The 24568-nt window shown below is 36.9% G+C and overlaps 1 long non-coding RNA gene across 1 annotated transcript in view; it reads right to left on the bottom strand.

The window, feature by feature from the left end:
* Positions 1 to 429: 429 nt before the first annotated feature.
* LOC110743355 overlaps positions 430 to 24568 on the bottom strand; it is a 75357-nt gene continuing 51218 nt past the window's right edge. Inside the window, exons 3-4 of the long non-coding RNA XR_002522292.2 lie at positions 22464 to 22538; positions 430 to 2831 (exon numbers count right to left, since the gene is read on the bottom strand). This is a non-coding gene — a long non-coding RNA (uncharacterized LOC110743355). The remainder of the gene's footprint in view (positions 2832 to 22463; positions 22539 to 24568) is intronic.

Raw genomic sequence — 24568 nt, 5'->3', positions numbered from 1 at the left:
TACCTCAAAAGCTATTGAAACAAAAAATATATTTTAAAAAGTTAGGGCACCTATTTAAAGATCCTGGCAATGAAAGGAGAGAAGGCATGTGGTACCCAGACAAGGCAGTAGAATCACACTTCTCAGGTTGGGGTGGATGCAGTAGAGGGTCATGTAAAGGACTTAGAGGTGCTATTAGAGGTGGATAAATGTATGGCTGGGCACAGTGGCTCACGTCTCTCATCCCTACACTTTGGAAGGCTGAAGTGGTTGGACCACTTGAGGTCAAGAGTTTGAGACTATCCTGGCCCACATGGTGAAACCCTGTCTCTACTAGAAACACAAAAAATTAGCTGGGTATGGTGGTGCAGGCCTGTAGCCCCAGCTACTCCAGAGACTGAGGCATGAGAAACCCTTCAACCTAGGAGTCAGAGGTTGCAGTGAGCTGAGATCACACCATTACATTCCAGTCTGGGCTGGGTGACAGAGCAAGACTCTAACTAAAAAAAAAATTGTAAGTGCAAATTCTTTTGGAATTTGGCAAAGAATAAAATCTAGAATTCTGTAATGTGAATGGGTGGTGTAGTCATTTTAAATAAGGTCAATTTTGCTAAGAGGACCTGAGTTTTTTAGATGAGTTCATTATTTTGAATAGTTGACAAATATTAATCCAAAACCACAAATTCCTTTGTGTTGAATTTCAGGAGCTCAGGGAAGTAGAAATAGTATCTGTTGATAATTAGTTATATTTCCATAAATATGAGTCAGAGAACAAATAATCTTATAACACCAAACTAAAAGGTAGAGGTGGTGAAAGGACTGGAGTAATATAGAGAAGATAAAGGAGATGACAGGCTACACAAGGCTCTGTGAGTTTCTGAGATCCAACTTCATTTACTTCTTTGCTCAACAAATACTTGTTTATCATGTTATGATGTAATGGTCACTGTGCAGGGTTTTAAAGATTCTGAGAAAAAGTAGAGAAATATGGCCCTGCTCTCATAAAGCTTCAGTCTAAAGAGGAGAGCAGATGTTAAACAAATAATTACACAATTAAGACTGAATATGTTAGCACGTGGAGAAGTACAGCATGAAAAAGGCAATCCCTATGTTCAGTTTCATAACCTTTCTACATAAGAAAGGTTATGGTGAGAGTGAGTTCCTCATGTACATTATCTGAGATTGTAATTTTTTTTTACAGGAAGTTACCAACCCCATCAGTGTTTTACACTTAAGGTAACTATATACATCATCATTCAAACCAGTTCACTGGTGCTAATCATTATGCCAGATAATGGCATGAAACAGGACCAATGCTCACTCTGTTTAAAGGGGCAATGAGGAGAGGACTCAAAGCAAATAAAATAATGAGAGAGACAATGACAATTTGTTCAGCAAGTAACCAGTAGTTTTCATATGATGAAGTAAATAAATCAAGGAGTAAAGGAAATAACTATTCAGAGAAGTCCAATAGAATGTAATTAAGACTAGTAGCACGAACCTAAACAGAGGAAAAATTGAGCTAAGTAAAGTACCAGCAACAATTTTCTAACAGCTAAGACAGATTATAAAAATCCTCTCAAGGGAAGGCACTTCAGCTAATGTGAACTGAAATATTAAAAATTAAAATGGAGAACATCCGTGATATACATACCAGAAGAACTATGCTTCACCATTAAAAGATAATTGAACAAAGACATCTTTTCTATCTCTAATTCTTAATATTCTTGAAAACTTTCAAAGTTTTCATTTTTTTGTTGTTCTTAAGGCAAAGAGTCCTTCTTTGTGATTGTGGTCTCTCATCTCACTTGAGGTACTTAAAATCCCAAGACCAAACATTGCACAGCTCAGATCATATCCTGGTTTTAATCTGTTCACTTAGTTTCTGTCTTAAAACAACAACAACAACAACAACAACAACAACAGCAACAACAGCAACATCCATGGCTGAAAGGTCCAAGAGTTCTTTCCTAAAAGATTCATTTACAAAAGACACAATTTAAATGAATGTCTTCACTGGGCGCCACAAAGGGCCAATCTGAGATACCCTATCTCCAAGTGTCTACTTTAAAAAGTCAAGGGAAATTGGCTCTATCTGGGATAGGAAAGAGGGCAAGGCAGAATTCTAGCTTCTATAAATATTACATGATTCTTTTAATTTGGAAAGAATCAAAATTCATTTGGCCTAAAATATTTGGATACATGTCTCAATTACTCTGTTAGTGTAAGCCCGACCTCCTCTCTGCTAGCAGAAAGAATTGGCAGACAAAGTGCATGCTGGTGACTCAGTGTGAGGTGCTCTCTCCACCTTGGGGGGACGAAGGGGGAGCAGAGAACACTGAAGCCAGAAGCACTGACTTAAAATGGAGCATCTGATCCTTAAAGATCCCCTGGTATTTGTTGTCAGAGATGTCAGCTGGATTTCAGTTCAGATAATTACATTTTGCTTGTCTAATGCCCCTAGCAGTTTCCAGTGGGATCTTCATTTCCCATCAGAAATCGCTCTGCATGTGATGCTGTGCTTAATTAAACAACTGCCGTGTGCTAGCTCACAGGTGCTGTTTGTTTCAGTGGTCACCGAAGTGATCTCTCCCCAGGCCCGTGCCAGCCATACTGCCCAGACTTGAATTCTCTCCAGAGAAGTTTCTCGTCCAAGATCCCCAGTAAAGAAAGTAAGTCAATCTTTAAGAAAGCAGAGTTTAGAAGCGAGTGACTACAGCGTGGGTTTTAAGAGGCTGTGCTTTAAGAGGCTGAATTTCGACATGGCTCTTCAATAGGTACTCCAGTGGACCAATTTAATCTGGGCTGTCTAAGTTGTCTCCTTTTTATAGGGATCTTGGGATCGATGTGTCCTGATAGAAAAAGAGAAATGATGGTAAGGTCTATGGCAATTAACTTTCATTTCAAGGATTTGAGAGAACTTGGATAATTAAACTGTCAGGGAATCCTTATACATGTTTTCTTTGTTTTACATTTTCTCAAAATAGACTCAGCTAAATCATTTAATTCAATGGGAATTAAGGTGGAGAATCCAGATACAAACTACCCAAGGAAAGCACTGTACTGAACCAAAGACTGATGGCACACCTCAGGACTCTTCTATTGTTCTTGTAAATGCGTTTTAACTATAAAGTTTCCATGGGCATGTTATAATCCAACCATAGAAGAAATTATAATTAAAAAAATAAAAATTATTCTCATATTCTTTAACACAAGTAGCATGAATTCTTTATAGGGGATATACAGTGAGGAACCCCACTGATGTGATGGACACAACATATTGTTCAACTCTATGTTAAAATGCCAACTTTTTATAAATTAAAATTACAGAGAAGACACTAATTCTGATTGTCAAGAAGATGGAACATTACAATTTTATAATTTCACTTGTTTTTAGAAATACAATAAATATGGTAAAGAGGCAAAAATCTGGTAAATTATGGAGTTTATTTCTGTACTGGTTCATACAGACATATTATCCTTTCATGATTTTAATAACAGTATTATAGTGTATATGGAAGACAAGCCTGTAATCATTGGTAATTTGTGTTGTCTTGTTGTAATATGAATATTGGCAATTATAGTAAGTTCATATTATATTGAATATTTAAAATATTAAATGATTTTTTTTTTTATTGAATACACCAGTACATCAGTTGTTTTTACACAGGAGAAATCCTTCTTTCTTCTTATTTGCCAGGGACTACTGAAGGAAAAAGGAAAGAAAATAGAGCTTCTTTCGTCTTTATTCTGGGGTTTTCTGCAATTTTTTTTAAGAGAAAGGTAATGCATGTATTCAACTACATGTCTAGCTAAAAATACACTCTAATATAAAGTTTTAGAAGAGAAAAAAGAAACATATTATTTATCTGTTTTATGAACTGAAAGAAAAAATCAGAAATTAGTAGCAGCAACATGTTCTCTTATCAGCTACCCAAATCCCCACCACCTAGAGATCTCTATTTTTATGCTTTCCAGACAACTCTAGAAGAAAAGTTAAAGTCTGTATTTCCAACATATTGCTGATATGGTGAAGCTCTTTAGTGAAAAACCAAAATCCTACTGTCTGAGAAAAGCATATCAGCAATGTCATAGGTCAGTCTCTCGGAATAAGTTATCACTTTGACACTTGTGATTTACTCACCATGCGAGTTATCTGAAACAATTTTTTACCAAAAGGTGATGTCTTTTCTGGAATATCTTTCACATTTCTAAACGCTTATCATCCAGTTTTGCTTATTCTTTCATACATTTATCTCCTTTTAGCCCCAGAGAACCATTAAGATGGCTTATATGGATACAGAAAGTAACCCAAGATTAAATGAAAACCAAATTACATGAATAAAGAAAATGGGCTCACAGAATGAGAATAGGAACAAAATCATTAAGTCAGGAATATGCTGCTAGGTAAATGCTTAAGGTTTCTTCCCTGCTGAAAGGGGCTCATGAATTTCATTTACACTTTTAGTAAACAATATAAGGATAAAAGGAATCATTTGCTCAGGAGAAGCCCCATTATTCTTGGTACTGAAACTGACAGTGGCCTCTCCCATGAGCCCTCATAAAGGGGAAACTGCGATTTAACGAGTAATATCCTTGTGGCCTCCTTACATTTTATGGAGACAGTGTGGTCCAGTTTATGAGCTACCTAGTAAGACCTAGACTTGAACAGGCTCTGTACTTTCATCACTGGCTCTGTGACCTCAGGAAATTAATTTAACTTATGAAGTCCCAGTTTGCGTATTTGTAAAGTGTGTCCACCTCATATGAGGCGAGGATTAAATGAGACAGTGCACATGAAATGCCCAGCAAAACCACTGGCCCCTGGTGAGTGCTCGATAAGTGTTAGTTTTTACTGATCTGTGGTTACTTGGGGAGTGCAAAGGCACTTCAGTGTTAGCTCCAATCACTATGCATACAGAGGTAATTTGATGTGAAAACAAATAATGTGAAGCAGTGCAAAATCTTGAATGTATATATCTGAGCTTACCCACGTGTGTGTACACATACACAATGTTAATTTTTGTCTATTCCTTGGCTCTCTATTATATATATAGTAACTTTAACCTAAGCATCTAGTGTATGTTGAAGAAAGTTTAGCATTTATGTTTTACCAACTCCCAGCTTGGTTATGAGAACAAAGTTTTGCAAAATAGGTGCCTTTGTCAAGTGCTGAGAATGGACTTGAGTTCCTAGAGTCAGCAAAGATGTGGATTAGGAGATAATTCAGACCAGCTAAGTAGACAATAAATGAATCCTATTATTGTTTTTTTTCCCCTTTCTACAAATCATTTCCTCATTTTAAGTAAAGAAGGAAATAGAAGGCTGAGAACTTTGGCTGGACATGGCTTTTTCAAAGCATTTCTCACAAGTGAGAAAAGGAACCGGGGTTGCCAGCTTCTGTAGGAAGAACTAAGCATCCACCACACAGAGATGAAAGAGGCACATTTTCCTAAGTATTTTTCTGTGATTGGAGTTTCAAAGAGGGATGAATTTGAAAGGTCAGCAGTTGATACTTGTTTTTTAGTGTAGTTCTGACTGGGAAATGGTATGATCAGAGAATGGAACTCTGGCAAGTGAATTCTAAGTCTTCCACAGAAAGAACTTCAATAATAGCAAAAAATGTGGGCAGACGAGATGGTAGATCCATTAAATTTAATGAACGATCAATTTGGCATGCCAAAATCTGCCAATCTATTTTTGGTTTTAAGTCCTGAAACAGTATAACATGAGACATTTTGTTAATATTCTTTGTTTTCTTAGAGCATGAAGTAGCATAAAGATTATTCTGTATATTTCTCTTCTCTTTATCTTGCCTATGCCAGAAGTTTTACTGGACATGTTATTTACTTCAGGCATTTCCTTTAGGCCTTCGTTGCACAGTTTTAATAGTTTTTTGCTTTAAGAGGTTCTTATCCCGATTTCCTTCCTTTTGTATAAAGAAGAGAACATGATACAGTGAAAAACCACTGTCTTGTGTTAGGGGACCTTAGATTCTTATTCTAGCTGTGCCTCTAGCTGCTGGTATGATATTGTTCTCTTCGAATAACTTGTCTTTGATTGTTTCATATTTCTGCTTCTAGACAAACTTAGTGGTTATGCTTCTTAAAGTCTTTTTTTTCAAATCAGCAGAAACATTTTTTGAAGTAAAAATTTTCCTCAGAAACCCAATATGTGAATTAGATGAAAGCCTAATCCCCTTGTTGAAATGAGATGTCTTACTGTTCTGAGAGCGTCTCCATCCAGCCATAATAACCTAGGGCAATAATCCTTAGGGCAATTTCTCAAGGCATAGTCCATGGAACACCGGTGGCCCCTGATGATCTGTGGGTGGTTCATAGGTGTTTTAGTCATTTTAGACTGAAATGTTTTCTCACATTTCTTAAATTTGAAGTGTAACAATAATAATGATTTTTTGCAGAAATGTCTTTATGTTCTGAATAATTATGTTTTCAAGGATTGTGTATGTGCTACAAGCTCTTATTCATCAATTTCTCTAAATAACTTATGTTCACATATTTGTGTATTATTGCTTTTGCTTATCGGTAATCCTATTTTTGTTGTTGCTGGGATCATAGTGCTGTTTATATCCCAAATTTGCAAAGTGGCTCAAGGACTCAAAATACAGTTCACCAAAACATTAAAATAATAGTAAAATATTAGTAAAAATGCTGAATACAAAGTAGTTTTTTAAGCATTAAGAATAAAGAAGATTTCAATTTGATTATGCAATATGAATCTTTTGCTGCAGGGACAAGTGGAAATGTAAGTATGATGATTTTATGAGAATAATCAGAAAGCAAAAGCTTGAGTCAGAGACAGGTTGATGAACGTTTACAAACCAAGTTTTATTAAAGCCGTGGGCTATTTGAACCTTGTCCTTAGTGTGTTGTGTGTTACAGAACTTTTTCAAATAGTGAAAGGAAACCATAGAAGGTTTTATGTCGTTCTCATAATTATGTAGTAAAATCTGACAAATCAGTTGTTTTCATAATGAGAAAAAAAGTAACAAAAAAAGAGTATTGTCACCAAAATGAAGACTAAAGATAGATTCAAATTTTCAGTTCTTATATTAAAACCACATACAAATTACATTCTAGCCAAAAAGTTTATGAAATCATTCTCAGAATTAGTGATAATATCATACTTGGAAAGAAGGCATAATATACATTTTAAATATTATTTTATCTCATAAGGTCACGGCATGCTCTGAAAGAGAAAGTATTACTATATGTGCATGAAAAGTAGGTATTTAAATTGGATACAATCATTAAAATGCAGATTAAGAATCCTTGTTTGCTCTACATGTGGCATGTGTATGAGGGAGAAATGTTTGATTATCTTTTTTTTTTGTTTATCATTAAAACTTCTTGGTACTCAAAAACAATTCTTTTTCTTCAATTGGCTAATAGCTATTTTATGAGCTGCTTTCCAAATAGCAGCATTTTTCAATCAGTGACTCTCTTGATTCTTCATTTTCTTCCTGACACAGCAGCCAGAGTAATCCTCTTTTTATAATTCATTTTATTTATTTATTTATTTTGAAATGGAGTCTCACTTTGTCGCCCAGGCTGGAGTGCAGTGGCGAGATCTCAGCTCACTGCAAGCTCCGCCTCCCGGGTTCCCGCCATTCTCCTGCCTCAGCCTCCGAGTAGCTGGGACTACAGGCGCCCGCCACCACGCCCGGCTAATTTTTTGTATTTTTAGTGGAGGCGGGGTTTCACCGTCTTAGCCAGGATGGTCTTGATCTCCTGACCTCGTGATCTGCCCGCCTCGGCCTCCCAAAGTGCTGGGATTACAGGAGTGAGCCACTGCGCCCAGCCTCGGAGTAATCCTCTTAAAAGGTGATTCAGATTGTGGCATGCGTGTGCTCAAAACCCATCAGTGGCTCTCATGTCACTGAGAGTAAAAGCCAAAGTCCTTTTTGTGACCCACAAGGCCCTACAGAATCTTCTTCCCACCCTGCTCTGTTTCCTTTCTCGCCACAGCTCCTCTTACTCTCCCTTTCTCCACTCTGCTCCAGCCGCATGGATTCGTGTGTCATACTTTTTTTTTTTCTTTTTTTTTTTTTTTTTGAGATGGAGTCTCTCTCTGCCACCCAGGCTGGAGTGCAGTGGCGCGATCTTGGCTCCCTGAAAGCTCTGCCTCTCGGGTTCAAGAGATTCTTCTGCCTCAGCCTCCCACGTAGCTGGAACTACAGGTGGGCACCACCACACCTAGCTAATTTTTGTATTTTTTTTTTTTTTAAACTAGAGATGGGGTTTCACCATATTGGCCAGGCTTGTCTGGTCTCAAACTCCTGACCTTGTGATCCACCTGCCTCAGTTTCCCAAAGTGCTGGGATTATAGGCGTGAGCCATTGCGCCCTGCGTGTGTCATCCTTAACATGCTTCCTCCTCATTCAGCACCTCTGGCCTTGTTCTCTGTGACAGTGATCTTCCCCAAATCCGTGTGGTTTCTTCTCCACTTCTTTGCTGGTTTTTAACCAATGTCCTTCAGGCTTCGAGTCAAGTAAAGTTTTTCTTGGCTGCACTATCTAAAATTGCAAAATCCACCGGCAAAACAGCTCTTCCCTGCTTTGTTTTTATATTTTTTCTTCCCCCCTCAGCCTTAGCATTTATCTCTCTCTAATAGACAACTCATTTTAATTGATCTTGTTGAGTGTCTGTCTCTCACACTAGAATGTAATGGGAACACAGAGTTTATGTATCCCAGCACCAAAATAAGGCCTAAGACATTGAAGATGTTCAATACGTATTTATTAAACAGGTGAATTAACAAATGCTTTCAAAATTCAAAAAGAAAACTTTGTAAGCTGCTTTCTACTTTGATATGCTAGATTCTGTGGGTTCCGGTCTCAAAGCCTTGTCACTATTGTCTTGATTCTGCCAGTCAGTATGTAACATGGGCTCTACTTATGAATACGTATCACATCACTTTACACACAGAGAAACCTTTACTTCTCCAGACAGGGAAATAAAAGGTGTTCTAGATACGCTTCAAAGGACTATCATTTCATATACATTTTAGCTTAATTATTTGATCTTTTCATTTAATATACATTTAATGTACATTTTAGCTTAATTATTTGATCTTTTCAAATTCTGTCTCTGTGAAAATGGTATAATTGATATGAAATCTAAAAAATTAAGCTAAATTTCTAGACAGTACTTAGTAGTGTTCTATGTTAAGCAGAAGTTGAATATGGCTTATTAAACTAAGAGAAAGGAGCAGAGAGGTGGAATAAAAAGTGTAGTTTCCATATGTGGTTAACCTATTTCTCATTTTCATTTCAACAGTTGCATGTGTCATTACGATTCTCCACATAAGGTCCAAGCCAAAAATAATGTTATTCCCAGATAGCCAAGTTTTTCTGTACATGAGAAGTAATAAAAAAAAAACATCGCAATGATACCACCTAGATCTTTGAGCATAACATATTTTTTAAAAAAAGAGAACCTAAAGTTACTATATTAGTTTACAGTTAGCCAAATTCTACCTTAATAACAGATGTAGATATATTAGTTTTCAGGCTAAAGTGGTAAATTAAGAGTTGCAGGTGTTTTATTCTTTTAAAGTGTATTTTAGTTCTTAATCTAGCTACTCAGTTTCTGTTGTCTTTAATAACATACTTATTGAGTGAAACTCAATGCAGTTGTTTCATTATTTTCCTATTCTTTATTTTAGGCCAAGTGTATTTGATAGCAGTAGTTTGAGTCGTTATATATTAAGAGAATAATGAACGTTAGTGAGATATTTTTCTGTTGAATTTCAAGGTAGACCTTTGCACAGTCAGGGTAGCACCAAAAAAGCTACTCTGGCTATTCATAGATGCCTTGTGGAGTGGGAATACCTGGGTAATTTGTGATGATCCAGACCTTGACCTCTAGCCTTCTAAGCTCAGTGGCCTGGTTTTCTAACTCTCTAAAAGTGTTTTTTCCTCTCAGAAAAAGATTTAAACTGTAAGCTGAAAACCCTGATGTGTAAATAGGAATGGCCAATTTATTAACCTGCAGCAGCACATAAAAACACCAAATGCACAATGCATTGTTTACATCTGATCAGTATTTATCTCCTTACAGGGAAGCTACATAAAAAGGAGTTGGCTTGGTGAGTAATGGTGGAGTGAGGCTCATGATTCGAGTGTTTCAAGATGTCAACTAAGGGCGCCTCAACGAAATGCACCTCATGCCCATTGACTCAACAGGTCAAGACCTTAAGGAAACGCAGCATTCTTTGCATAATGCTTCAGTAAGTACTCACTACTTTTGTCTTTCAAAATCTCTCTTTTTTTCTTTTTTTTCTTTGTGGCTACTATTTTCTTTCTTTACATATGTTATTACATTTAAATATGATTTTTACACTCTTCACTTTAAATCATAATGGTTTAAACTTAACACTTATTGTCCATAGGGCACTATTATTTCTCTCATTTTCAAGTTCTTGTAGGCAGAGGGTGTATATCTATAGTAAATAACATATTTTTGCTATATCCAATTTTTAAAAATATAAGCCAGAAACATTGCTTCTCTATTAATTAACTGATGGGTCTGGTTTATTATCAGGCTAGTATCCTGAAGGGTTTTAGAGATGTTGCCTTCTAGATTGTTTGTCAAAAATAGGTGATTTTGGGGTGTGGGGGTCTTAGATGATCATTCATTTCTATTTTCCTAGAGATGACCTTGCTGCTCTTTTAGAGTTTATTTTTATCTGGAAGTGGGCTGAGAGAAGAGGTAGCTGTATACAGTCATACCCTGCATAATGACATTTTGGTCATCAACAGAGCACATATACAACAGTGGTCCCATCTATTATAAGGGAGCTGAAAAATTCCTATCACCTAGTGACAGCAAAGCCATTGTCGTATCTTAGTGCAACTTATTACTCATGTGTTTGTGGTGACACTGGTGTAAACGAAACTACTATGCTGCCAGTCATATAAAAGGGTAGCCTATACAATTATGTACAGTATGTAATACTTGATAATAAATGCATTTTATTACTGGTTTATGTATTTAATATACTACACTTTCATTGTTCTTTTTAATCCTCCTACTTATAAAAAAAATTAACTGTAAAACAGCCTCAGACAGGTCCTTCAGGAAGTATTCCAGAAAAAGGCATAGTTATCATAGGAGATGATAGCACCATGCATGTTATTGGCCCTGAAGACCTTCCAGTGGGACAAGATGTGGAGGTGGAAGACAGTGATATTGATGATCCTCACCCTGTGTAGACCTAGGCTAATGTGTGTGTTTGTGTCTTCCTTTTTAACAAAGCACATTTAAAAAGTAAAAAACAAAACAAAACAAAAAAAAATTAAAAATAGGAAAAAAGCTTATAGAATAAGAATGTATAAAAAGAAATTATTTTTGTACAGCTATACAATGTGTTTGTGTTGTAACCTAAATGGTATTATAAAAAAGTCAAAAAGTTTTAAGAAATTAAAAAGCTTATAAAGTAAAAAGGTTATGGTAAGCTATGGTTAATTTATTAATGAGGAAAGATAAATTTTTAAAAATAAATTTAGTGTAGCTTAAGTGTGCAGAGTTTACAAACTCTGCAGTAGCATACAGCAATGTCCTAGACCTTCACACTCACTCACCACTCACTCACAGACTCACCCAGAGCAACTGCCAGTCCTGCAAGCTCTGTTCATGGTTCGTGCCCTATATAGGCGTAGCATTTTTTATCTTTATACTATATATACATTTTTTGAGATGGAGTCTCGTTCTTGTTGCCCAGGCTGGAGTACAGTGGCACGATCTCGGCTCACTGCAACCTCTGCCTTCTGGGTTCAAGTGATTCTCCTGCCTCAGACTCCCAAGTAGCTGGGATTACAGGCGCCCGCCACCACAACTGGCTAATTTGTTTGTATTTTTAGTAGAGGAGGGGTTTCACTATATTTTCACTGTACCTTTTCTATGTTTAGATGTATTTAGGTGCACAAACACCACTGTGTTACAGTTTCCCACAGTATTCAAAGCAGTACCATGCTGTACAGGTTTGCAGCCTGGGAGCAATCGGCTCTACCATACAGCCTACGTGTGTAGTCGGCTCTACCATCTAGGTTTGTGCCTGTGCACTCTATGATGAAATCACCTAGCAACACATTTACAGAAAAGCATCACCATCATTAAGTGACATGTGACTGTACTCTTATGGTGAACATTACTAAAGTAGCTCCAGAAAAATGGCTCCATGCACCCACTTTATGGCTCTTCTTTGACTTACTGAATGCTAACCGGACTTAGCACCCATGCCAATTACTTTATAAGTAGGCCCTCTGCCAACTGCCTGGACTTCTTCTAGTCTCAGCTTGTGGAGGGCATATGGTCCTTTGATGTTTAAATAAAAATGGCTTGAAGTTCCAATGTGTCCCCACAAAATATGTGGCACTTTCTCCTGGTCACTTTTTCTTCTAAATTCCTTTTACCATTCAAGTTTCTATTTTTCTTGAGCCTTTCCACTACCAACTGGGGACTCCTTTCTTCTCCAGGTCAATGGAATCCAGCCACTTTTTTATTTCCTCAAATGCCACTCATATACTTTAGTGACAGGTTTATTAGGAATGATTTGTAGGTCATTGGACAGGGTTGGGGGAGCTACATTGAAGAACAGTTATCATCTCCTTAGATGTTTAAGTCGTAGAGCCTAGCCCAACATCAAGAAGAAAAAAATCTTCTTTAAAAAATCTTACAGTAAATACTAAACATTTGGTTCCTAGGATTCCACCAGTCATTCCTTCTTCCAGGCACTGCTCTCAGACTGCTCTTTTTTCTTAGGTCCTAGGCCCCTGCCCTTGTGCTCTGTCTGGGCTGGCTTCTCCCCAACTCTCTCCCTCTGCACCCCACTGTCCTCTCTATTCCTGCCCGTAATACCTTCCCTCTTGAGCCACTGTTGGAAACCCAAATTTATGTTAGGATGTAAAATTTAATTAATTTCTCAATTGTCAACTACCCTATCCATGTGCCGAGGGTTTTCTTTTTACAACCAAAGTCAGCAGTCAAGTTGATTTGCTTATAAAAGATAATTCTCTTTCAGAATAATTCTCCTATCAGCTTTTATTTTTTGTGCCCTTCATGTGCCCCAAATCATGACTACAGGTATGTTAAACCCAAAACTGGAGATGTTCAACCATGGTGCTTGTTAATCCATCCCGATGTGCCTTGATTCCTAGGCTTGTGGATATCTGGGACTCCTAATTGAATGAGTACATTTGCCCAGCCTTCTTAATAAACACATGCAAAAACATTCACACTTTTTTTTTCTCTTTGCTTTACAGAACAGTCTGTAGCATGTTGTTCTTGAAAGGCTTACTTGATATACTCTTACTTATTTCTATAAGATCCATATAGGGTTTTTGATATGTTTGTAAAGATGGTTAAAAACCAGAAAACAGCCCTAAACGGCTGTTTGTTCCTATTCTTTAAAGCCTCTGGTTATTTTTTGACCTAATTTTCTGCCAAGAAATAAAATAATTTGAATAATAAAAAAAGTCTTAAGTACACAATGATCACCGTCTTTAAATAGTGGGGCCAAAGATCTAGAAACACTATTTATGTTTCTGAGCTAAGGGGAAAATAAAGAAAAAAAGAAATATTTTTCTCCTGGTTTTTTATGGCATGCGAAACTGAAAAAAGAAAATGTTGTTCTCTAAAGCTGGATAGTACTTGCTAGCAAAGCATGCATTTCATTACTGGTGGGAGTTTCATAGTGTTCAGCAGAAGGTTGCTGGTTATCCAGTGGAGTATACATGGGCTCTATTCTCAAATTGCTGGGCAGCTTAATTGTGAACCTCAGGGAGGTAAGGGGTTAGGATACCATGATGTGATTGCGGAAATAGACACCATCAGAGCTTGAACATATTATACAACGAAATAATATGATTCCTAGGAAAAGATCTAGGGAAAAATTAAGTTTTTATTTTGGGCCAGTATAATCGCACATTCAAAGGAAACCTTCCTGCATTCATTCAGATGTTGGTCTCTGGGAGCCACTTAGATAAAAAGGGGGTTGGAACAGAAAAAGTAATTTCAACATTGGCAACCAAAAACTGTTAATTTTTGTTGTTGGGTTTTGGCTATAATTTTGCGGGGTAGGGGGGGCCGTTGAGGGCCCTCTGTAATGAGTCAGATTATAAAACTTTTAGAGAAAATGTTTGCAAAGTACTTAGAAAAATTGAGTTATTATTTTCCAAGAGATTTTCTTGCACATTTCGGTCATGCACATTTGGTTCATTGACATACCCTGGGTTAGATTACAAACCGTTTTTATTAAAGACTAATTTTCAGGCTTTTATCAATCCAGCATCTAGAACATTGTGCATTTGAACTTGCATTTTTCCATAGGTAGATAACCCAATTATAATAATGATATTATGGAAAATTTATGACCTTCTCCTTTGCTACTCATAATTTATTTTACCTGCTCAGAGTAAATTGTTGAGAATCAGAGAATCACAACCATTGTTGAGAGTGGCCGGAAAGTATTTTCCAATCCCATTGCTATGTGGGTATGGGATGCATCGGAATGTAAATTATCATCCATTTTAAAATCATCCAGCCAACACGCCAAATTCTACAAAGGCATTATTAGAATGCAAAAATTATAAATACTTAAAACAGAAAAATAAGAAGAGGGCTTTTTTGGCATCTATTTCTTTGTTGTTCACTTAAGTCATTTTTCTTATTGTCAGCTGAAGTCCCCTTTCTTTATTTCTGTCTAAAAGTGAGTTATTAGTAAGATAAGAAAGTAAAAACTGGGACATAAACCATATTCAGGTATAAAATATTCCAATAAGAAAGTAAAAGTTTACTACTCCCTAGAAGTAAAAGATGGCCAGGGTTGTTGAATTATGGAATGTTAAGTGTCCCCAGGTGACTTTGCAACAGTCAAGAAGGGTGAATGCGCGACTCTGGCTCATCTTCACAGGAAACATTTTGTTCAATATTTGTTCATATCAAATACGCTTCATTCTGCAAAATTAAGTTCATTTGGAGGGATTAGTCGCAGTTAGTCGTGATGCTTAGAAGAAAACTAAACTGTCAAAAGCAGCTGTTCTCTCAGTTTTATTATCATTTGAATGGTTTTCTAAACACATAAAAGCCCTAAGATCTTAAAACTAAAGTTAAATCCTAATGCCTGTTATTATTGAAGAGATGACTTCCATTGCATACCTTGGGTATCTGTGAGTCCTTTACATTTCATAAAATTAGGAGCTCATAATGATGAACTGGAAATATCCTATTTAGTCTTTACAACTGTAGAAAAGTGAATTCATAAACTTAGCACTGTGGAGATCTGTGCTTGTGGGAGAGAAAAGATCATTCACTCAGTTGTCATGCATCAAACGCTATACCACATTGGTAAATAATTATTTTAACTCTAAACATCTCTGTTTGTTGTCCGTGATTAATTCATTCTATACATGTATATCTATTCTCCCCCTCTATCTCTCTATCATTATCTGTATCTATATGTGTCAACACATATATGTGTAGCCTATGCATGTATCCACACATAAAGATGTATACATATATGCCTATATATACATGTGGGTATGTATTCCTTTCCTTCTTTAACATTTAACATATTTCACAAGCTTAAAAGAGACTATTGCGTACCACTAAGAAAATTATATGACCCATTCACTGAAATTATTTTTAATAGTGTGAGGCACATAAGTTGTCCAATTTATTGTGAGCACGATTGATTGATTCATACCCCAAATGGATACTGTGCAGAATATTATAGGCTTCACTGTCTCCCCTTGGGCTATGATTTATAACTTTCTGACAAATTTATTTAAATCTGTGAAAAAATGATTGAATGATTTCAGCCTATATTTAAGTATTATTGGAGGTAATAAATCATACTTTGAAAGACTTACGGTACTAGAGAATTGCTCTTCACAAGTTGACAGAATTCACTTTTAAGTGGCTTCATCCAGCACTGTGGTGGTCCTTGTAGATAAAGGAACTAACCTGTACTCACTCATGGAGTTTCATAGTGTATAATTGGACCATTGGCCTTCATATCTCAACACACAGTTACCAGAGACTTTTTTTTCTTTATTTAGCGTGGCTCTTGGAATGTCACCTGCTTTTCCTTACCTTCCATTTAGGAAGAAAATGGGATGTCTATCTGACATCTCTATTTGAGTGCCTTAGAATTATGGGAAGCAGGCCATGAAGTTTAAAAAAATGTGCTTCATAGTTGTGTAAGCGAAGTGTGCATTTCTATGAATAGAATATGGGAAAACCTTCGGAGAGAAACAGAACGAAAGCACACTTAGAAAGCGAAGAGATTTTCCAATATCGATGAGGGATTTAAATAATGACCAATACTAAGAGATTTCATAGTTTTTGGAGAGTAAGAGAAGTACAGGAATTAATGGGCAGAACACAGCCGTCAGAATGTGCACTGCAGTAATGCCTTGTGTCAATATCTATATTGTTTTAGATCATAATTGAATAACGACAACATAATGCTAGAAATTGGAAATGAGTTGAAAGAAAAGCTCAAAGCATACGTAATTCTGGCAAGCAGAATTACTTCAAAATAATTTCTGCTTTTTTCTTTTTACACTTTCAGTTTGTCCAGTATTCAGTCGATGCATTCCTTTCAGTTTTAATCTGAAAGTAACTGCTCTGAACAAGTCGGGATAGAATGGCCGTTGTGGAGAATAAACATAGCCAGTAACTGCCCCAGTCCTCTCCCCATGATTTCAAGGAAAGACTGATTTATGGCTTCATCTCTGCTGTTGGACAGAGGCCTCAGCCCATTGGAAATCTCCAGAGCCGTGGGAGAGGGGCGAGGCTGTGGTCCACCACAGTTGTGGAGTTTCAAGGCCTCGTTCTCTTTCGGCCAAGTCCAAATGGTAACAGTGTGTAACGGCCTGACTTACTGACTCTAGCTGGGCTAGGAAACTATAGATTCTAAATGGCATCTCTGTGATTTAAGACTATACACATAATCAGGCTTTCTTTTTAAAAATTTGCCAGTTCCATGTGAATGTTTCATGGAAAATAAGTCAATTGTAGCGTTCCCCATTTTTAAAAAAAGCAAAGGATTTTTTTCTTTTACAATATGAGTAGAAAATGGAGCATAATGGGAAGCCAAACTGATCAATTGTTGTTTCTAAGTAGAGTGATTTTAAGATTTGATTTGGGCAGAACTGTTTCAATTTACTCTGCTGTCCAGCCGTATTTTTAATAATGCCCCCCTTTCAATCTCAAAAGTATTCAAGCTTAGGCAACAAATTCTAAGATCATCCTATTTTTACATATATAGATACCTTTTGATTTTCAAGTAGGCATAATATTTTTAAATGGTAGCATACAGAAAATAGGTTAGGATTTTAAAAGATGTAGACATTTGTTTTTTGAAACTCTTCCCACCAAATGAAAATCATCCCCAGTACCCTAGAAAAGCTCACCCAGACACTTCTACAGTTTTAGGAACTAATTTATGAAATAAAGACTCTACCAAGGAAATTCTTGTGTTCTCATATTTTATTCTTAAATTATTTCAATGAGAATACTTAATTTTTTTTTTCCTACAAGAGCAGGACAAGTGAATTTCCCTTTTCTATACCTTTTTTATCCATATATGAATTGAGGAGCATCTTGAAAACGTGATTTTCAATGTGCAGTAAGAGGTCGTTTCAACCTACTGAAACACAGAAGTGGTTAAAGTAGAAGAGGAAGGATGATCAGAAGAGGTGAGATTAAGAGCACTCTGACTATAGAGCTGACCTGCAGGTGGGATCAGCAGCCTTTTTGTCTCAGATCTATGCTTTTTTCCATTTAATCTTCATGCAAAGTTGGGATCATGGTTTCCAGATTTCACTGTTAGTTTTTAGTTTAAAAGCAATTGTAAGCCAGTTTTACCTTCAAATAAAAGGAGAAGGTCGAGTATGGTTCATGCCTGTAATCCCAGTGCTTTGGGAGGCCAAGGCATAAGGATTGCTTTAAGCCAGGAGATCAAGACCAACCTGGGAACCATAGTGAAGCCCTGTCTCTTCAACAATAAAAACAAAAACAAAAACAAAAACAAAACAACAACAAAAAAATCACCTTGGGTGTTGTGGCATGCTCCTGCAGTCCTAGCTACTTGGGAGGCTGAGGTGAGAGAATTGCTTGAGCCCAGTAGTTTGAGGTTACAGTGAACTATAATCATGCTACTGCACTCCATCCTGGGCAACAGAGAGAGAGAGACCCTATCTTTAAAAATAATAATAATTTTAAAAAGCAGATTTTCAGTTACAGCAGAAGTATAGCTGTATAAAACCCACTGTAATCTAACTTACTTGATTAAACTATACTACAGTTACTGTACTCAACATCTTAATTTTAAGAACTAACACCAGATTAAACTACATCAGTATTTTGGGGTAGGTCTATAGTGGGCATCTATAGTTTTGTCTGTTCACCTTGCTGTCCTTCCATCTGTGGGACCAGCCCTGCCACCTGGAGGCTAGAGGAAGACCTGCCCCAAGTGCCAGCAAGATATCCTCCTTTCTGTCCTAATTGGTTGGTTGAAGTACAGACATCTGACCCAAACTGAGCCAACCTGAGACCTCCCTTGGAATTCCTCATACTGTAATTGAAAAAGAATTCGTATCTATCAGGTGGAGAGGTCTATGAGATGTGAAATGTGTGAGCTGCCACTGTCATGTGACAGCAATTGTCCATAGGTCTCAAGAATGAAACTAGAACACAGAAAGAAATAGAATCAAACTGGAGGGAGGAAAAAACAGGATTTTCTCACCGGTTCCAGGTTTTCTGAGGAACAGTTGTCCCTCTGTCCATGCCACTTTCTCATTATTATTATTATTATTATTATTGTTATTATTTTGAGATGGAGTTTCACCCTGTCGTCCAGGCTGGAGTGTCATGGCATGATCTTGGCTCACTGTAACCTCTGCCTCTGGGGCCTGGTGGCTCACACCTGTAATCCCAGCACTTTGGAAGGTCGAGGTGGGCAGATCACTTGAGGTCAGGAACTTGAGACCAGCCTGGCCAGCCTGGTGAAACACCTTCTCATTCTTTAGCTCTTTCTCGAACTCGTTGATCCAGTAAAGTCCCTCCCTTGGCCTAAATGAGTTTGACTTTGAGTTCTGATGAATAAAGTACCAGTATGTTCTCAGCTGCAGTTGTAATCTCTTTAAAAAATACCTACTATTAGACAGAATAGTGGCAGAGGCAACTTTTTAATGTTAGTATCTGGTAGCTACAGAACAGCCAAGTGTTAAGTTCTAGAGAAGAGAAAAAGATGATAGTAAGAGAGAAAGAATGAAAATTCAGGAACAGTCATTGACTGTCAGCACGAAGACAAAAATTGCTATTTTGAGGCTTGGTTCTAAGAGGAAGCCTCTTAAAAACAAATGGAGGTAAATTGATTTGTTATAAAAAGTAGCAGGGAATGTAATTAGAGAAGGAATTTCAGAGAATTTGTTTTGAGTGCACCAAAGCACCCATCAAACATTTTTATATTATAGTAATTAAAAGAAAAGGCTGCATTTTAAGTGTGTGATAAAATTGGGGCCCAGTTAGTTTTAAAATACAGTCATGCATACCTTAATGATGGGGATACTTTCTGAGAAATGCGTTGCATTGGACAGTTTCATCATGAAAACATCACAGAGTGTACTTACACAAACCCATCTAGGTTTTACACACCTGTGCTAATTGGTATAGCCTAGTGCTCCTAAGCTGCAAACTTGTTCAGCGTGCTACTGTATTGAATACTGTGGGCAATTGTAACACAGTCATAAGAAGCTGTGTATCTAAACATATCTACACATAGAAAAGGAACAGTAAAAATACAGTATTATAAACTTTTGGGACCACTCTCATATAGGTGGTCTGTCATTGACTGAAGAGTTGTTATGCAGCATGACTGTGCAAAATGTTTTGGCCAGGATAGGTTAGATCTGGCTCCGTAATATACAATTACAATGTCTCAGAGACTCAAGAAAATAAACATTTAGTTCTTTCTGCGGGTCCAGGACAGATGCATATCAACATGTGCTGGAGAAGGGAAGGCTAGAGAGTCTTGTGCTGTCAATTAAATGCTTTTGCTAAGATGTGACATCACTTCCATGGACATATAGTTGCTGAAACAAGGGACATGGCCATGCCAGGCTTTGAAAGCGATGGGAAGTATAAACTTTCCATGTCTCTGAAGGAGATAGCCATTAGTGGCACGAATGTCTACCACAATTGAATTATGAACAGAAAACCTGGAACACTAGGTCATAACACCAAATTTTCCACTTCTTAGCTCTCAATCCACTGGGCTCCCCACTGGGAAAGTTTTGCTTTGATTTGAAAGTGGCTTAACACCTCAAGTCTATGTGGATTCTCTAAGTCCTGTTCCTCCACCTGTAGGAAGGATGTAATCATGCATCTCAGATATTACTGTTTTAAGGATTAAAAGCAACTTGAAAACACTATTCAAATATACAATAGGTAATAGTGTTAATATTTGGGTTTTTTAATCCCCCAACCTCCAATTTCTCATGAAACACTATTTTTTGATCGATTATTCGTATGGTGCTACTTTAACATGTAAAAATATCCTGTTTGTTACATTAAGTAACAAATGACCTTAAATAATATTTAAAGCCATAAAATGTCTTCATTACTTATGATGTCTTACATCAAATATGTTTTTGCTTCCCACTCAAGCAGCTTTGAAATTGTGACCTTCTTCAAAACTTGGGTTATTAAAGAGGCTCACTTCCATTAATTAAAAAGCATTAACTACATCATTAAAGTTTTTGTGTGTTGGGTTACCTTTTCTAAATGCACACATTTCTTTTGTAATCCCAATTTCACAATAAGAAGAAAGTTAGTTCATTTTCTTAGAAAGATATTTTGCTGGTTTCTTTAAGATACTTAAGTGTACATTCCTCAGTGCCGCAAATGTCAAAATACAAAATTTAAATATTGTTTACCTAAGATATATATATAAATCTTAGATTGTTCCTTCAGAGTTTATTTTAATTATGATAGAGATATAAATGAGGCAAACTATTATGTCTTCTTTGAATTCTCAGTAGGAAACTTTTGCTCAGTTTCAGGCAGTTGTATTTCGCTGTGAATCATTAAGAAAATTTCCACTGATCTGTGACCCAATATTTTAATCCCCTGGGGCTTTATAACTTGATTTATAATGTTGAAGTTGAAAGACTAATTTCAATAAGGCATTAAAATTACACATAAATGTTCTTTTAATTAAAAAAATAAGCAGACAAATTTATAGCAAGCGCTTTGTCATACAAAAGAAATTGGGTAAGGGAAGTGGGCTCCTTGTAGATGATTTAGATAAATCCAGAGAATTAGATTATGTGGATAATGGCCTCAGAAAAGATGTCTTCTATATCCCCAGAGTATTTCTCCTTTTCTATCATTTTCACTTAAAAAAAAATCCCTCCTGATGCTTGACTAAAGTGTATTTTTTTCATTGCCTCTTTTCTTCTAATTTTTAACTCAGATTACCCATCTTAACCATTTTGCTTTTTCCTTTTTTTTTTTTTGAAATAAAGTCTTGCTTTGTCACCCAGGCTGGAGTGCAGTGGAGCAAAATTTCTTTGAGTGAAATTTTGATTGCTTACTGCAATCTCCAACCCCCAGGGTCAAGTGATTCTCCTGCCTCAGTCTCCTGAGTAGCTGGGATTACAGGCGCCTGCCACCTCGCCCGGCTAATTTTTTTTTTGTATTTTTAGTAGAGACGAAGTTTCACCATGTTGGCCAAGCTGGTCTAGAACTCCTGACCTCAGGTGAACTCCTGACCTCAGGTGATCCGCCGGCCTCAGCCTCCCAAAATGCTGGGATTACAGGCGTGAGCGACTGCACCTGGCCTCCTTAAGCACTTCTGATCTTTTTCTCGTGACTCCTCCTTCTTGACTACTGCTGTGTTTAATTGATTTACCTCTCTCGAAATGTTTTCAATGGTAAGTATCTTAAGGCATTTTAAAATTCAAATAATTTCATTTTTAACCATTTAAAATTATATCTATAATGTGATCACTGTCACATTATAGATTTTTCTAGTCCTCCATCATCTTTTGGTGGCATTTATATCTAATTTCAATATAATTTATGGCAGGTCACAATTATTCAGTGGAAGTACCTGGAAATCACAGTGGTAAAGTACAGTCTTCTTAATTTTGATATTAAATCCTTTGGTGCTGGCCTGTAGAACTTTCTGCAATGACATAAATATTCTATATCTGCTCTGTCCAATATGGTAGCCATTGGCCATACATGGCTATTGAACACTTGAAATTTAGCTAGTGCAACTGAAACACTGAATTTTTAACTTATTTTTATTTTAATTACTTTGAATACAAGTAGCCATATGCTGCTAGTGGACCCCATATTGGACATCGCCACTAGATGATTAGGAAGGATTCACGTGCTTTCCTGCTTAAGCATAACTTGACCCCTATCAAGTAGCGTTAATTTTGTTACCTAATGTTGTGCTACATTGATGGAGGCCACATTCTGTTTTCATCCATCTTTCCATGAGGAAACCTCCAGAAGGACCTGAAAAAGAAAGTGAAAAGGTTTATGAATAGGTCAATTAGTGAATTACCGAATTTAAAAAGTGCCATCTCCTCCGTGAAGCCACCAGCGACCCTTCCAGAATTGCCTCCCCTGGGCCTCCTGCAGGGATCTCTTTCCTTTTCTCAATCCCATGGCAGTTTATGCCACTCTCATAGTTCTTGTCAAATTCTACCCTGTATTATTGTTATTTGTGTACCTGGCTTATCCTTTTCTAGACACTTGGAGGGTAGAATTCAGAACAGAAGCCTGGCTGATTTGGGCATTCCTCAGAGCACCTAGCGTAGTAGCTTAAACAATAAATACTGGCTGGATGCATGAAATGTCTGTCTTCCTGTGGAGGTGAACATTCTAAAGGTAACCATCAGTTGGAGGTCTCCCAAAGTCTCCACTGTGTGGCCAGAGCTCAGATAAAATGCATGGCCTCAACCTGGAAAGGTTACCTTTGATTTCTATCCACAAGTGGCTTTGGTGAACTCTGACTTCATACTTATTTGACACGGCCTTCCTCTGTGACCAGCTTGAATATTTCCTTTACTTTGTTCTACTTCCTCCTTTTGCCATTTTGCCTCTGAAACTCACGGCACTGTAATGAGTCTTTGGCTTCTAAAGCAAATCACTTTTGTTGCAAAGGCCGTTGTCTTTTAATTCATATTTTTACAAAGTGTTACAGTAAGCTAGCAGTGACCACTAGGACTTATTAGAGGAAACACTATTATATTCTCTTTATTATTCAATCTTTAGTGACTTTCTTTCCAGATTGAATCTTCAGTGGTGTAGTTAGAAAAACAATGACATGGCGAACTGAAATGTTGCAGGCCAGAGTAGACAGGTGAACACACGTTGTTGCACTGCTTCTCTTTGTTAATGGCCACAGCACACTGGAGTTACAAATGCAGTAATATTTCCATGCTGGTCTCCGCATTGTCTCTGTTGAACATCTGTGTGCTGAGAATTATCCATGCTGTCCCTTTGACCTGTGTCATGTGAACTGTTCTGGGTATAAATTTTTTTTTAGTCACTAAATCTAAGTGCACGGTGTGAATCACAGCTGGGCGATGATAGGTAATTGGACAGGGAACTTACCAGGGGCATGAGAATATCAGAGATCTCAAGTTCTCAAAGGAAAGACTTTTTTCAACAAAAGCAACGTAATATTGGGAAGGGATTTTTTTTTTATTGTCCTGGAGAAAGCAAGTAGATTTTTCAAAGAAATTTTGTTTCAAAAACAGGCCAAAGGTTTTAACAAAGTGCCTAAGATTATGAAGCCAAATAGTAAATCTTAATATTTTCTTAACACCTAAATTAATGGATCTTTTAAAAACTTATATTATGGGAATTGGATATATATATATATAAACCATTTAAAACTATATCTATAATGTGATCAGTATCACATTATAGATTTTTCTCGTCCTCTGTCATCTTCTGAGTGGCATTTATATCTAATTTTCATATAATTTATGGCAGTTCACAATTATTCATGTGGAAGTACCTGGAAATCATAGTGGCAAAGTACAGTATTCTTAATTTTGATATTAATTCCTTTGGTGCTGGCCTGTAGAACTTTCTGCAATGACATAAATGTTTTATTTATATATATATATATATATATCCCTCACTATGGGATACTTTGCTATACTTTGCTGTAATGGAGACCACAGCACTTAGTAGCTACAGGTCTTTCATGTATAATAACTCAATACAATTTTTGAAACTGAAATTGGGAAACTGATTTTCCAACACCACAGCACTGTCTTTTAGAGCTAATACTTTTATGTTTATAGGTGTAATATACAATCTCCTTTGTGAAAAGATAATATTTTGGTCCAATTATAGAAAGAAGTTTCTTTTCCCATGCATATTAACAAAGTGTTTGCATTTGAAAAACAGAACACAGGTAAAATATATAATTGCCCCACAAGGAGCACTCTCCAAACACGAAACGAAGTGAAAAGAAATTAGAGATTGAGTCCGGGCACGGTGGCTCCCACCTGTAATCCCAGCACTTT

The sequence above is a fragment of the Papio anubis genome, chromosome 3 (assembly GCF_008728515.1).
Source record: "Papio anubis isolate 15944 chromosome 3, Panubis1.0, whole genome shotgun sequence".
Lineage (NCBI taxonomy): Eukaryota > Metazoa > Chordata > Mammalia > Primates > Cercopithecidae > Papio > Papio anubis.
The sequence above is the reverse complement of the archived record's forward strand: the minus strand, read 5'-3'. Positions and strand labels throughout refer to the sequence as shown.